This window comes from Chinchilla lanigera, unplaced genomic scaffold (genome assembly GCF_000276665.1).
Source record: "Chinchilla lanigera isolate Chin_1 unplaced genomic scaffold, ChiLan1.0 scaffold00091, whole genome shotgun sequence".
Classification (NCBI taxonomy): Eukaryota; Metazoa; Chordata; class Mammalia; order Rodentia; family Chinchillidae; genus Chinchilla; species Chinchilla lanigera.
Genome location: NW_004955492.1, coordinates 6,892,007 through 6,906,678, shown reverse-complemented (window position 1 = coordinate 6,906,678; position 14,672 = coordinate 6,892,007). Strand labels below are relative to the sequence as shown.

The window sequence follows — 14,672 nt, the reverse complement described above, 5'->3', positions numbered from 1 at the left end:
TTATTTTGCCAAGACACATCCACGATTATTCCAAATAAAGTAAGACCCAGAGGGGAGTGTAGCCTGCAGGGCAGGAAGCCACAGTACAGGATGGGGTCCCACAGCCTTCAGGTCTCTGTGTGAGCACAGAGGCTGGCAGTATTACTTCAGAGAGCTCTCTTCTAGGTTACCAAGATGTAACAAGAGTACCTTGGTGTTAAGACAAGGACATTGAGGCCTAGGATTTTATTCTTAAGTTTTCACAGTGTCCTTATGTGTATGCTAAATAGATCTAATAAGTAAGGGGAACTGAAAACGAGTGAGGAGCATCTGCACTGTTGCATGTGTGAAGCTATAAGGAAGATGTAATCAAATGCATCAAACAGTCATCAGCTAATGTGTGATGCTATCTAACTGGGTTCTAATTATATTGGGTAGTATTTATCAAAATTACCCCACATGAACACTCTCAAAACCTTCTCTTGTTACTGGCTGTAAAGAATTTGTTTACCTGGCTTGTATTTGTTATGCACCAAAGATTATAAATGTTAGTTTGATTTGATCAGGAAAAGCACAAGACACGCTCTCAGGAATCAGAAATGCAAGCCTATCTTTGAAACTCTGGAATTTATGCTTATGAAATAGGTAGCAAACAGTCTGAGACTCAGCGTTCAGTCTGGAAAGAGACAGGAAATAAAGACAGCAGGCTTAGAAAGGGTGTGGTTCTGCTCCTACTATGATGGTGTACGTGTTCACTGATGGGTATTTTTATGGTAAATGAGACAACTGCTGTAGTTCTTTGTTATTTTAGCTAGCTTCTTAAATAACAATAAAATGAGAGCTACAATAGTGAGCTCTTCTTTCTGGGTTCTTGACTGCAGCAAGGACTCCCAGCCTAGTGTGACCATTGAGGGTAGCCAAGGTAGCTTTTCTTGGCAAAAAGTGACCATGCAAAAAGGTTGGGTATAACCCTTCTCTATTGGGTATAAAATACTAGAAATGATATTGTAAAGGAATGAGGGCTTAACAGAGTCTTCAGCTTAAAGTATATGAAAAATTCCAGGGAAAAAGAGGGTATATCTCAGGAATTGGGCTGCATTTTCATCTATTGAAAATCAAGGGTCAGCTCTGCTACCTGGTACAGAAAGTCCTGTCATACTCAGTGTTCCAGAATTTGTCTCCAGGTGCAAGGACAACAAAATTTGAAGGGTCTGGGCTTTTTCGAGTATTCATTTTCCTGATGTCTTAGATACTTTTCTCTCCGCTAGGACAAAATACCCAATACCCATAAGTTAAAAGGGGAAGATTATTTCAGCTCACAGTTTGCAGAGGTTTCATTCCATAGTTGGCTGGCTCCAAGGCAGGGTGACATGGCAGAGAGGCATTGCAGAGGAGAAACAGTCCGTGGTAAGGCGGGCAGGAAGCAGCAACACCAGCACCAAGCCTGTCTTTGTGTCACTTTATATTCCAGGCTACAAGACTGTTGATAAACCCCAGTATCACATCCTTAATCCACATTCCCACACCCTCATCCAGTAACCTTCAAAATTCCCCACCTATGACTATGAGGCTTTAGGGGGACATCTAGATACAAGCTAGATTACCTGACTTGAAATTGCAATGAAGTCCTCACAGGAGCTGTTTTCACTACCAAACTATCACTCTGACATCTCCGAGAAAAAGTATTAAAAGATGCCAGACAGTGTCTGTAAGGTTGAACCATTCTATGTTCTTTGCGTATTTTGGACGTTCCAGATTCCAATAATCATCCTCTGTCTGCAGGTAAGATTGTTCATCAATTTTAGAAGAACATGTTTTCAGTTAATCTAGTCCTTGGCAGCATGGCTCTCCTTTTAACTAGTCTGTAGAGCATATCAGAAATTTCTCTTGCAAGAAATATATTAGAGTCAAAATTAAAAATTCCTACCCCAGAATTTGTAAGGGCAAAGCTCATCTAAACACTACCAACCTTATCAACAGCAAAGAGAGAGATTAAGCCTTAGGGAGGTGAGGGGATTTGTCCAGAGTCACCCAGATGGTGCACATTCTGAGACAAAGGTCAGGCCAAGATGACCCTGGGATGTCCCAGCATCAAATGTATGCATGCTTCCACTGGAACTCAAGTCTCCAGCACACAAAGAGACAGAAAAACCATAAAACAAGCATGAACAAATCCAACAAAAGTTTGATGTTTCCTATAATAATTGTCTTACTCATTTTCTCCTCCTTGAGACAAAATATCCAATACCAACAACTTAAAGGAGAAAAAGCTTATTTTGGCTTATAGTTTCAGAAGTTTCAGTCCATAGTTGGCTGGATCTCAGGCAGAGACAGCAGGGGAAAGAGGCCCATTGTAGAGGAACTGTAATGGCCACCAGGGAGCAGAGAGACAGGGAAGACCCCAAGAGGGAGCTGCACACTTTAGGTCCCATCCCTAGGGACCACCTCCTCTGACCAGGTCCCATCTCCCAACAGCAAGTCGGTTTTCCAGTCACCTCCTATACACACGGGAATTTGCAGGACATTTCAGATCCAAATCATAACAGGAATAATTTTGTTTTTGTTTTTAAAGTATAATGTTTAACCACCAAACCTTTCCTATTTCTTGGCAATCTTTTTTTGCAGACTGCAGAACACTAACCAAAACCCGGGTCTTTTGTCTGTGAATCTTTTTTTTTTTAAATTTTAAAGAGAATAAAAATTTTAAAAAACATTAGAAATGATACAGAATTTCAAAACATGATAGGAAATCAACAATGGTTGTTCTATTGTATGCTGTTATCTTCAAAGTAGTTGTTCAGATTACCAGATATAGGCATGCAAAATTGATCCCAAAAAATTAAGCATTAACTGTTCCTCTTTTACAGTTCTTTTTACCACATCTCTGCTCACACTTAGATGTCACAAATGCTGCCCCTGTGACTGTCCCTGGTAGTGGCGGGGGCCTCGCTGCACTGTTTCCCTTTGTAGAGGTTTCTTGAGAAGGCAGAGGGCCTGCTTTCCATTCCTTCCTTGCAGTGCTCCAAAGTAGGCTTCCTTAGGGCCAGGCATGCAGGGCTTCCAAGGACAGTCGTCCTGTCAGGAAACACTGCAGTGTTGCCTCTCGTGGGGCTTCCTAATGAGCAGAAATAACACTGGTCCTCCATTTTTCTTGGAGAAATTACTTGCCCCTTAAGTGTCTTTCTGGTTGTCTCCCTCCCCTCCTCCTCTTCTAATGTAGGTCTGTAGGGGATGAAGGGGACGCAGTAACAAGAGGGACATCAGAGATCCCAAAGAGAAACTGGCTTCTAAGAAGTGCTGGATTTCTGCCTGTTAAAACAAAAATAATACAAAGAACAAGGCAAATTGAAGCATTTAAGTTGCTCAGAATGCTGGCACTCTTCTTTGCCTTCCGCAGAAGGATTTCAGACACAGGGTGGTGTGACTGGGCCAGAGCTGACCATGAAGATAGTCTCAGGCTGACAGCTGAGGAGAAAAAAATAGCCCTCTAACAACAGCCCGCCCACCTACGATGGTGGAACCAGGGAAAGAGAAGATAGGTGGCAGCTTTGCATCTAGCCTTCTAAGACGGCACTGCCTTTCAGGAACCTTTCAAAGCCAAAGTGCAGGGGCTCAAATGAGCCAGGCCAGGCAGGGAATGAGTATCTGTAGGCACACATGGGCCAGGTTCCTGTATTCCCATCCACAGTCTCAAAGAAGAAAATCCAATAAATAAACGCATGAGCACTTGTGGGGGACTTCCAGGACACTCTTTTGTCCCTGAGTAACAAAAAACCCTGAGCCAGGCTGGCAAACATGCTCTCATTATGAGTGGCCAACTGTTGACACAGCACCCAAAAGGCAAGGGGGCCAGGACCCCGAGTGTCCCTTCAGGGTGCAGCATTTTCTCATGACAAGCCATTGCAGAAGAGAACAGTGATTACCAACCACGTTCAAATCCTGGCCTGGTCATTACATGGATAATCTTGGCGAGGAAATGTCTTGATATTAGATTTCTTCCAATTACAGGGGCAGCATTTGTGACATCTGAGATGGAGCCTGAGGGCCCCTCCATCACAGGCCCCAGGAAAGGACCACAGGAGACTCCATGACACTCAAGGGCCAGAATGAATCCTCTGCTGCTTGCTGCTCAGATGTCTTCTGCTACTATCTGTCCTCTTCCCTCTGAAGCAAGTGTGCTGATTGAATCAGTGTCAACAAGATGACTTAACAGCCTATTGACTTGGTCAACCCAGTAAAAACAATCAGTCAAGCTGGTCGCTTGACATTTAGTAGATGAACACTGACCTTTTCCCCTTGAATTCCAAGGAAGGATGTCATCTAGCCACAGTCTTACACCCATGGTTTTTGCTGAGGTCAGATGGAACAATTCCTCAGAAGCACAGGGGTACTCAGGGGGCTGGACAGGCATTGTGCGTGGCTGTGTGTTCTGGGTGCGGGGAGGGACCTGCCGAGATCCCACTTGCACAGATGCCCCTGAACAAGGCTTAGGGCCCCCAGCCTGGGTACTGGTAAACCTGCGTGTGTTTTCATTGTAAAATGATCCTCCTGTAGGAAGGCTGGGAGAGGCTGTGCTCTGAGTTGGTCCATGGCTGCATAATTTAGGGTACACTTACTCCACCAAGGAGGATAAGGTTTAAAAAAGTCTGAATTTGGAGTTCTAAACAGCAGTGGCCACTGAGGAACGTCAGGGTGAGAATGAATTACACAAGTCAGTATTTTCCAGCCAAAGATTCTCAGTTTTGATGCAAAATGCTAATCCTGATCGTGAAAGGCCATATAGATGTTGGTTTGCTATTGGGCTGGATCACCTGTAATCCTATGGCTCTGGGCAAGGGAACTGTTCCATTAAATCTTAGTTTCCACATCTGTTAAATGGAGGTGATGCCTATCATCTAAGCTACTACCTGTCAAAATAAGTTAAGATTATCTTAGACTGCACACCAGTATGGTTATTGTCAAAATGATATAGACCCAGATGCTAAAATAATCATACCTCCATATGAAATGAAGGTCCTGTGAAATGTATTAGGTACACTGGGGAATCAGATGTAGTGCAGTTGTTGAGGGTGAACGTGGGGTTGTATCCATCTGGACAGACATGAAAAAGTGTTTACAATATCCTAAGTGAAAGTGAAGCAGGTTACAAAGTAATACCTCTAGCATGTGACCTCTAGGAAGCATTTGGCTCTTGTCCCTCAGGTTCCAGGTGTGCAATGGACATACCATTTCAGCAGCTTCTAGTTCTTTCTCTTACCTCAAACTCTCAGACATGGCAGTATGCAGAAAATTTATGTAGCTCACATTCCCTGCCTCCTAAAAGCAAGACAAGAGCTTCCATACATAGCAGAGTGAAGTCTGGACTCCCTCTGCATCCCAAGCCTGCCATTCCCACCCACTCGATCCCCATGTCTTCAGGGCTAGCCACAACTTGCCAGGATGCCACCCCTCTTGTCAGCCCAGAGTCTTACCTTCCTTTCCTGTTTTAGTGGCTGCTCATTAGCAACAGAAGGGTTTAAACCCTTAGTGGCAGAATCCCTCCATTAAAGTCAGCTTGTACCAAGCAGTGATAAACAGTATAGCAACACTGGCCCACACTACACAAGATAAAAAAGAACTTCGAGGTAGGACCCATTCATTCCTCCCAACACCTCATCTTTTCTAAAAGTTAACACATAAGCCTCCTTATCTGAAGCCAAATGGTCTTCTGTGAGACCAGAGGAAATGGTCTTGTCCTAATGCAACTTAATTATAGACACAATGCAGGTTCTTTCAGAAGATCTACAAGGCATGAGATGATCTGGAAAAACACTCTTTACATAATCACATTTGCTGCCTAGATCCTTTTCCCACATCCTCAAGCCCTTTTAAAAACCCCAATCTCTCACCCTGCTGGCGTGATTCCTCTCTTAGAAACTTGGCTGTTGTCCCTCTTGACAGTGTACTCTGGGCAGAATAAACTCTTTTCACCATGCACCTCACTGTCCTCCTTATGCTGCCTCCAACCACCAACCTCAGCTCAATCTTCTCCATGGAGTCTTCTCAGGCTGACTGCCCCCTCTTCACCCTGCCCCTCACTCTCACTCTCATTTCAGAAGACTCTGGGACTCCTTGCTCTGAGTCTTGCACATGACCACTCCGACCCCTCCCTCATCACCTCGGGACAGGCTTACAGGTCTGCTTCTCTCACCTCACTGGGGCTCTATTGCATTCACTGCTTTGGTATTCACAGTGTTTCACAAGTGCTCTGTGAACGTTTCTTTAATGAATGAATGAACTGAATAGTGAATGCTTTTCAATGGACTTCTAGAGCTGGAAGAAATTTTTAAGATTGTACATTTTATTTTCCTCGCCATCACATTTGTAAAAACAAAACAAAACAAAACAACAAACAAAACCAAAAACTTCCCAAAAGTTGAGACTTTTTCCAAAAAAAGACCAATAATGAATTTATTTAGAAAATATTTATTAAATCCATGTGCTATGTGCTGCCACTGGTTTAGCTGCTTAGGATACAGTGGGGAACAAAATGATAACAAACTCTCTGCCCTGACGGAGCTTGTGCCTGAGTGGGTGAAACAGATGCTGCACAGGGTAAGTAAGTCGCTTACCTGTTAGGTTTGGTGGTGATGCTGGTGGTGCAGGGAGCCAAGAGTGCAACTTCAGTCAGGGCGGGTCTGCAGACGGAGGCACAGTTAGGCAGCTCTGTGAAGGAGGTGTGGGAATGAGCACCGCAGACAAAGTGGGGAGGTGACCACAGGGAGGATGCAGCCACTGCAGAGTTCTGTGTAGGCCTCAGGTGGACGGTGGAGTGAGTGGGGCAGGAAGAGGCGTGGCCACAGACCAGAAAGCTAAGAAGTAGGGCAGGGAAAGGGTGGGCAGAAAGCCAAATTAGGCTCCCTCTGTAAGATTTAAATTTTTGCTTTTACCCTGAGTTAAAAGAGCCATTGGAGTGCTGTGGGCAGAGGCAAAGCATGGTTTGAGTTATGTTTTGAAGTACTAGGCTGGTGGCTGAGTTAAATATTGATGATCGGAGGGCTGAGAGCAAGCGGGGAGCCTGGTCAGGAGCTGCGGCCAGTAACCCCGCCCAAGATGGTAGTTGTGGGTTGCCCAGGTGGGTGAGAACAGCTGTGTGTGCCTGTGAGTGTATCTAGGTGGTATAGCTAACAGAATTCCCTCTTACCGAATGTAGAACAGGAGAGGAAGAACACTTAGAGAACATGTGTTTGAAGTACCAGCCCCATAGCAAGCACTTGCTGGGTATTGTCTCAACTAATGCTCTAAACTCCTTAAGATCTAGGGCAAATAAGCTCTCTTCTCTCCACACAAGTGTGCATTTTATTATTCTGTGATGTCCCTTTGAGTACATTTTTCTTTAATTTGTGGGTCAGAGGACAGTATGCCTCAGCCAGCCATTCCCTCATGGTGTACCATGAGTACTAGTACAGAAATCTCGGCCTGTGGAAAGTGGGGTTCGAGATTAATAGCTACTGTCGTCTGAGTGGTAGCACGTGCTTCCTCTAAGACATCCAACAAAAATGTGGGGTGCATGCTGCTTTCCCCCACTTTCCTGATGAGAAAACTGAGAATGATTAGGCTGTAATAATTTACTCCAGGTTACAAAGTAGATCTGGACCAGTCTGTCTGATTCTCAGCCTGTGCCTTTTCTACAAACTCAATATCATCCTGAGCCCTGCTTGGGTAGGGTTGATTCTAAAAAGAATCAGTGCATGAGACCCTTTGAAGATGGGGGTCCTGGGATGTACCGGTGACTGCTGTAAATATTACTGTTATTGTTATTTCCACTGTCAACCTCAGGGAAAGACAGCTGAGGACTGTTCATAGGCTGAGTCCTCTCAAATCAGTTAACATATTCTTGGGGCTGAGCTGTAACTTCAGCGGTAGAGAATTTGCCTAGCACGCTCTAACTCTGGGGTCAGTTCCCCAGCACTGTATGCACAAAAAAATTTCTCTTTCCCTCTCCCATTATATTGATGCCTCCTACCTCTCCACATCCACCCTTGGCTCTTTCCTAGTTCTCTGTCTTCTGTCAGGCCCTCCACATTTTCTCAGTCTCCTAATTTTCTTCATTATTTTATTTGAGTTAGCTCAGCTTCTTTGCAGGTTCTGTGCTCAGTCCCCCCCCCCCCGTCACCCTCACATGTCACATTTTTATAGATTCCCAGAGAATGCATATACATAGCACCCTGGGACCTGAAGGAACTTTCCAATACACCCACAACCTCTAGAAACAAACAAAAAAGTTCCCTTCAGCACTCTACATCTGGACACCACGTGGGCTGAAAGTTTAGCTGCAAGAAATGTGACATCGGGAAAAACTCAGCCACAAAGATGAATAAGATTTAGCTGTCTCTGAACACTGTGCTGGGAAGTGGAGCTTGGAATTCTGTCTCTCCCTCATGGTGCAGTACCATTTTCCTTCCCTCCCAAGGGGACAGTGCCAGTGCTGCCCCAAATCACCCAGGCTGCTGTTCCCTGACCATTGTGAATCTGAGCAGAAGTCAATGAGTCCCCCACCTGCTGTCCTGCTCAGCAAGGGGCATGACCTCAAGAAGGAATGCTGACTCCTGCCTGCTATAATTACCAAGGGTGTCTACAGTTGGCATAGACCAGAGAGTGGAGTAGGAGTAGAGGAGTAGGAAGTGAGCTGTCTGGGGACCTGCAGAGACTCCTTGCTCTTTCTCCTCTTGGCCATCTGCTGGATTTGTGTGCCCAGGCCCAGTTGTGAGGCCCTTCTGTTTGCTGCAGAGCTTTGTGGACAAGAGCCAGAGACCTAGTGGAGATGAGGAATCAGAGCCTTTGCCATCAAATCCAGACCTAGCAGGGCCTATGTTTATGGAAGGGAAAAGTCAGCCACCACCCCCAGGAGAACCAAGGACTCAGTTCTGGGGGTCCAGAGGGGCTGAGATTTTCCCTATGGCTTTTGTTGGCCCAGAACAGGTACTGTCACACAGGAGGAGCAAGTCAGAGAAGCCCATTGTGGGTGAAGAGGTGACCATGGTGCAGCATTCACTGGCCCAGTGAAAGGCCAGGGACTGAGTGACGACAATGGGGGTGAAGAGGTGGAAAGCTCTTGGCCTAGACTTCCTGTTTGTCCAGTTTCTGGGGGACATCTGGGAAGCCCCATAGACCCCAGAGAAAAAAGCTACACAGTCCAGAAACTCCAGAAGTTGAGCAGAGAAAGTGGACTTCTCTTCCAGGTAACAGCAGAGGAGCCCCTGATCTCCTGTACTAACTTTGATTGGGGCCTTCAAGACTGAACAGGGAGCTGTCTTCTCCCAGCGCTGCAAGGAAGGACCCTCAGACACTGAGACACTGAGTTCTGTGAATGCTGTTTATTGTCGTAGACTCTCTTTCCCTAAAATTTTCCTGTTTTTTTTTCTTTTACACTAAATTTGATTCCTATTTCCTCGAGAAAGAAATCCTTAAACTATTTGAGATGCTGGTATGAGGCATCCTTGTTGGCAAATTTAACTTTCAAAGTCAGAAACTGTTTATCCAGTGAAAGCTCTAGATTCTCTGCTAATCCTGACTATAGATACAAAGCTGGTAAGTGGTAATGAGGCAGGAAGCTGCGGATAGGCTGTGACATCCCAGGAGGGTACAGCCCTCATCACCAAGTATCTGGATCAACACTCAGCCATTAGGTGCAGCGTGATGTAATTATGTCGGAAGAGCTTGGGACAGATGGCGGAGAAGTTTCTGTTTATAATGTAATTCCCCCCCATACACATTTATATGATATCAGGCTAAGCATATTGAAATGAATAGCCTATTCATTTTTTTGCCTCCTTGGGTTCCTTTTTTCCTCTAGTTTCTCTACAAGAACATTCAAAGGCAAAAGGCCAGAAAGTTAGCTTTTGAACCTGGCAGTAAATCCTATAAACCAGCCAACATCAAGACACAGGGCACTAGGGCATTGTCAACCATGACAAGATAATCTCAGAAACAGCTCCCACTCAAGTTCAAATTCAATACAGAAGGAGATTTTTAAAATAAAGTGGGCTGGGAAGGAGAATGAGTTTATTTGACCTAACTCCAAAGCACGAAGCTTGATCTGGCCCAAATTTTAAAAATAGAGAACTGTCCAAGAATAATAATAGTATCTTGCTGGGAAAGACTTGTTATCATAGCTAGTCAGAAAAAATAGACTGAAATTTTTCACATTCTTTCCAGCCACATGTCAGGAGCCTAGGTCTCCAATGGTCCATCCTAAAGCATGGGCAGATAGGAACAGCCATTGATTAGTTTAACCATGGGGAGACTGCAGGTGGGTGAAGGTATTGGTGCAGGAAGGCAACTCAACTCTGCAAGCTGAGAGGGAGGTCAGGATCTCCTTCAAACCATATAGAGTCTTCTGAGTGACCCTGCTGTCATAGGACTTGCCCTTGCCTTTATGTACACTGTTCCCTTTCACTGACTCTGCCCTGTCTGTCCGAGATCAGACTTTTTGCACCAAACTCAGCTCCATGAGAACTTTCTCTGTGGATCCTGCCTTTCTTCTTGATTGAGCTTCTGTCTTGGCCTCCTCTCCCAGCATGATGTTTGTGTTGACTCGTGGTCTTGGACATTTGCCCATGAGGTCTTAGAGAACAAGGAGTTCATCTTTACTCTGTGTCTTGTGTGATGTCAGACCATATTGGCACACAGTGAGTGGTTACTTAATTTGGCTGAAGTGGACTTGAGTTGAATTGAACTGAAAATTAGACTGCCTTCTAATGGGTCTCATGACAGAAATGCTAGGGTCATTGCTAAAGTGCTCTTTACCAGTCCTGAGTTAGGCCAGTGAGTAAGGTGCCTGCAGCTTGTATCAAAAGCCAAAAGCTAAGTGAACCTCTTTCCTTTCATCCCACTGAGATATTGCAGGACCATGTATCCCAAACTGGCAGGTTTTGGCTTGAAGAAACAGTGCATGGCTATTTCAGAACTAAATGCTTGGGTAAAACCAAAACTGGGCATCACCCAATTATCAGTGACTATTAAAGACTAGTCATAGCTACATAACTAGTCAGGAACTTGATGAGGAATCTTGGAGATATTTTAATTGTATTCTAATTAGTTGCATAAATTGTTCTTTTAGCTCCTATCTTTCATTAAATCAAATTGACATTGGAAAAAGAGGAAGTCTCTCACCCTCTGATTCTTGACCTCTCTGGGAACACTGAGTAAGACTCCACATTGTGGTCTGAGAGGCTGTGGAACAAACTGACACTTAAGCATTGAGACTGTGGGCCAGATAGACCTTGATTCAAATTCTAGATCTACCATCTAGAGGCAAGATTATTAATCTCTTTCTTTCCTTGTGAAATGGGATCATACTGAATAAATCATTTGACCAAAGGCCTAGAACTTTGTGAGTCTTTAATAAATAGTCATTCTTGTTATTATTACCTACCAACTCAAGGTGAGATGTTTAGGCACTTTTCTGAACATTTCTGTTTGCTGCTACTTTTTGAGTAAACTCTACTCTTTCATAATTGCCCACTAATAATACAATTTAGAGTTAGCTTTCTGGCTACCAGGTCAGGTTTTATTTCTCACCATCTTGAAGTAGATTATGACATTTACCAGGGAAACAATTAGAGAAGGCCAGTTGTATCATAAAGAGATTAAAGAGTAATCATTGCAAAGGCTCTAATTCATGCCTGGTTTAGCCACACTATTAATTCAACTCCCAGTGCACACAGAGGAATGGGTCACAACTTCGGACTAACACAAGACAATGTCAAGACCTGAGCTCCTGTTTCCACTCCAAGGTCTCCCCATGACTCACATTACTTCATGTTATCTCAATTACAATAAAGTGAGGGTCTCTCTGTGTTGAAAATATGCAACAAACATATTTTCACACCAGGAAGTTTAGAGAAGACATTTAGGAAAACAAAAGCACTAACTATACTTGTAAGAGACATTCACCAGAAATAAAAAGTCATGCAGTTAATGTATTTCCTAGTTTTACCTTATTATTTTGAGGCATCTTACAGATTGTGTTTACTCTGTGTCTATTTTAGACCTAGTAGATTATGAAAAGCAGAGAAGATAGAGGGACATCTGAGGGCAGACTGAACTACAATCAGAGATCTCTCATTAACAGAATTAGTAACTGGGCCCCCAAATGACATCAGGAAAAATATATTCTTTAAATATAATCAGATAATGTCCATATTGATTAAATAGATGTTAACATAGCCAGCTAAATGTGAGATTATTGACTCTTTCTCAGATTGGCTAGAACCAAATGTACAGTTGGTTTTAAAATAAGCTATTGAGAAGAGTAGCATTTTTAATTTTCTAAAAAAATTGAGATAAAATTCATATAAAATGACTCATTTTAAAATGAACAATTCAGTGGTATTTTATACATTCACAGAATCGTGAAACTGCCATCTCTATCTGGTTCCATACATTTCCATCACTCTAAAGTAAAACCTGCAACTAATAAGTAGTCTTGCCCAATTTTCTGCACTTCCTAGTCCCTAGCAACTACCAATCTCCATTTCACCCCTTTGAATATATCTATGCTGGATATTCCACATAAATGCAACCATACAATACGTGAACTTATAACTGTGATACTTTGACTTAACATAATATTTTTCAGGTCATCTATCTTGTTGGTAGGTGTTAGTACCTCATTCCATTTATGGCCAAATAATATCCATTGTGTGAATATATCACAGTTTCTGCTTTTTGGCTGTTGTGAATCCTGGTGTTATGGAACATACGTTTACATATAACACTTGTATGTGGAACAAGTGTTAGTGTCCCTATTTTGATTCCTTGGGCTATATACCCAGGAGGAGAATATTGTGGTTATATGGTAATTCTATGCTTAACTTTTTGAGTCACCAGCCACCAAACTTTTCCACAGCTGCCATAACATTTTATATTCTCACTAACAATATGCAAGGGTTCCAATTTCTCCATATTCTTGCCAAGATTTTTATTTGTTCTGTTTTGGTTTGTTTAAACAATCCTACTTTGTAAGAAGTTGTTCCTCACTGTGGTTTCGATTTGTGTATTTCTTAATGACTAATAATGTCAAGCATCTTTTTGTGTATTTCTTGGCCATTTCTACATCTTCTTTGGAAAAATATCTATTTCAGCCCATTGCTCGGTTTTTAAAATTGGGCTGTCTTTTTGCCTTTAAGTTGTGGGAGTTCATTATATATTCTGGATATTAAATTCTTATAAAATTTGTAATTTGCAAATGTTCTCCCCCATTCTTTATGATGCCTTTCTACTTTCTTGATAATGTTCATTGATTCACAAAGTTTTTACTTTAATGAAGTCCAGTTCTTTGGTGGTTTGTGTTTTGGGTGTTGCACTTGAAAATCCATTGCAAAAATTTGAGGTCATGAGGACTTTATCCTGTGGTTTCTTCTAAGATTTTTATGGTTTCGGGTCTGTTGTTTATAAATTAACCCACTTTGAATTATGGTTTGTGTATCATGTGAGGTGGAAGTTCAAATTTATTCTTTTGCATGTGCATTCATTCATTTCTTATGCAGCTGTTAAAGCAACATTTGGTGAAGACCCCTTCCTCCAAATGGTTTGGGCACATTTGTTGAAAATCAGTTAGTCATAGATGTATAAGTTGATTTTGGGGCTCTTGACTCAATCCCAGTTGTCTACATGTCTGTCCTTATATCACTAGCATACTGTTTTGATTACTATAGCTTTATAATAAGTCCTGAAATTAGAAAAAGCAAATATTTTAACTTTCTTCTCTTTTTCAAATTATTTTGATTATTACATACCCCTTAAAATACCAGGTGGATTTCAGGACCAGCTTTTCTAGTTCTGTGAAGAAGGCAGCAAAATTTTAACAGGAATTTACTAACTTTGAAGATTGCTTTTGGTAGTATTGAGATTTTTAAAATATTTTCTTCCACAAACATGGAATATTTCCCTTAGGTCTTCTTTAATTTCCTTCAGTAATGTTTTATACTTGGAAAAGTATAAAAGTTTCATCTCCTTAGCTAAACTTCTTTCTATGTATTTTTTTCTTTTTTGATGCCATTATAAATGGAATTTTTCTTAAGTTCTTTAAGAACAGGATTTTTTTTTTTTTGGCTTATGTTAAAGAGAAAAGCACTACTGATCATTGTGCTCATCAACTTATTGTGCTCACCAACTTCACTGAATTCATTTATTAGCGCCAAAGGCTTTTTGGGTGGTACCAAGGGTTGAATTCAAGGCTTTCACACTGACCTAAATCCCTAGCCAGTCTCCCCAGCCCTGCCCCCTGCTGCTTTTTTTTTTTTTGAGTCAGGGCTTACTAAATGAGGGGTGGTAGTGCATACCTGTAAATATCCAATGCCCAAAATTAAGGATGGAAAGGTTTATTTAGCTCACAGTTTGTGGAGGTTTCAGTCCGTACTCAGCTGGCTCCAAGGCAGGTGGCACATGGCAGAGGGCAACAGTTCATAGCAGCAGAAGATAGCAAAAACAACAAGAGCAAAAAAGGAGGAATAGCTGAGAGCAAGGCTCTTTTCCTCCCTTACATTATATGCAAACTATCTGCCTCAGAGCTGTGTAACACTTATACCCATAATCCCAGCATTGAACTATGGATCAATCAAAAACTCTAGAAGCCCACCCCATGATGGCATGAGGCTTTGGAGGACGTCCAAACACAAACCATAACAACCATTTTAGCGTGGGTGTTT

General features: G+C 42.5%; 1 long non-coding RNA gene across 1 annotated transcript in view; it reads right to left on the bottom strand.

The window, feature by feature from the left end:
* Positions 1 to 2,789: 2,789 nt before the first annotated feature.
* The window catches only part of LOC106146702, a 40,779-nt gene continuing 28,896 nt past the window's right edge, over positions 2,790 to 14,672 (bottom strand). The window contains exons 2-3 of the long non-coding RNA XR_001231258.1: positions 6,591 to 6,830; positions 2,790 to 3,288 (exon numbers count right to left, since the gene is read on the bottom strand). This is a non-coding gene — a long non-coding RNA (uncharacterized LOC106146702). The remainder of the gene's footprint in view (positions 3,289 to 6,590; positions 6,831 to 14,672) is intronic.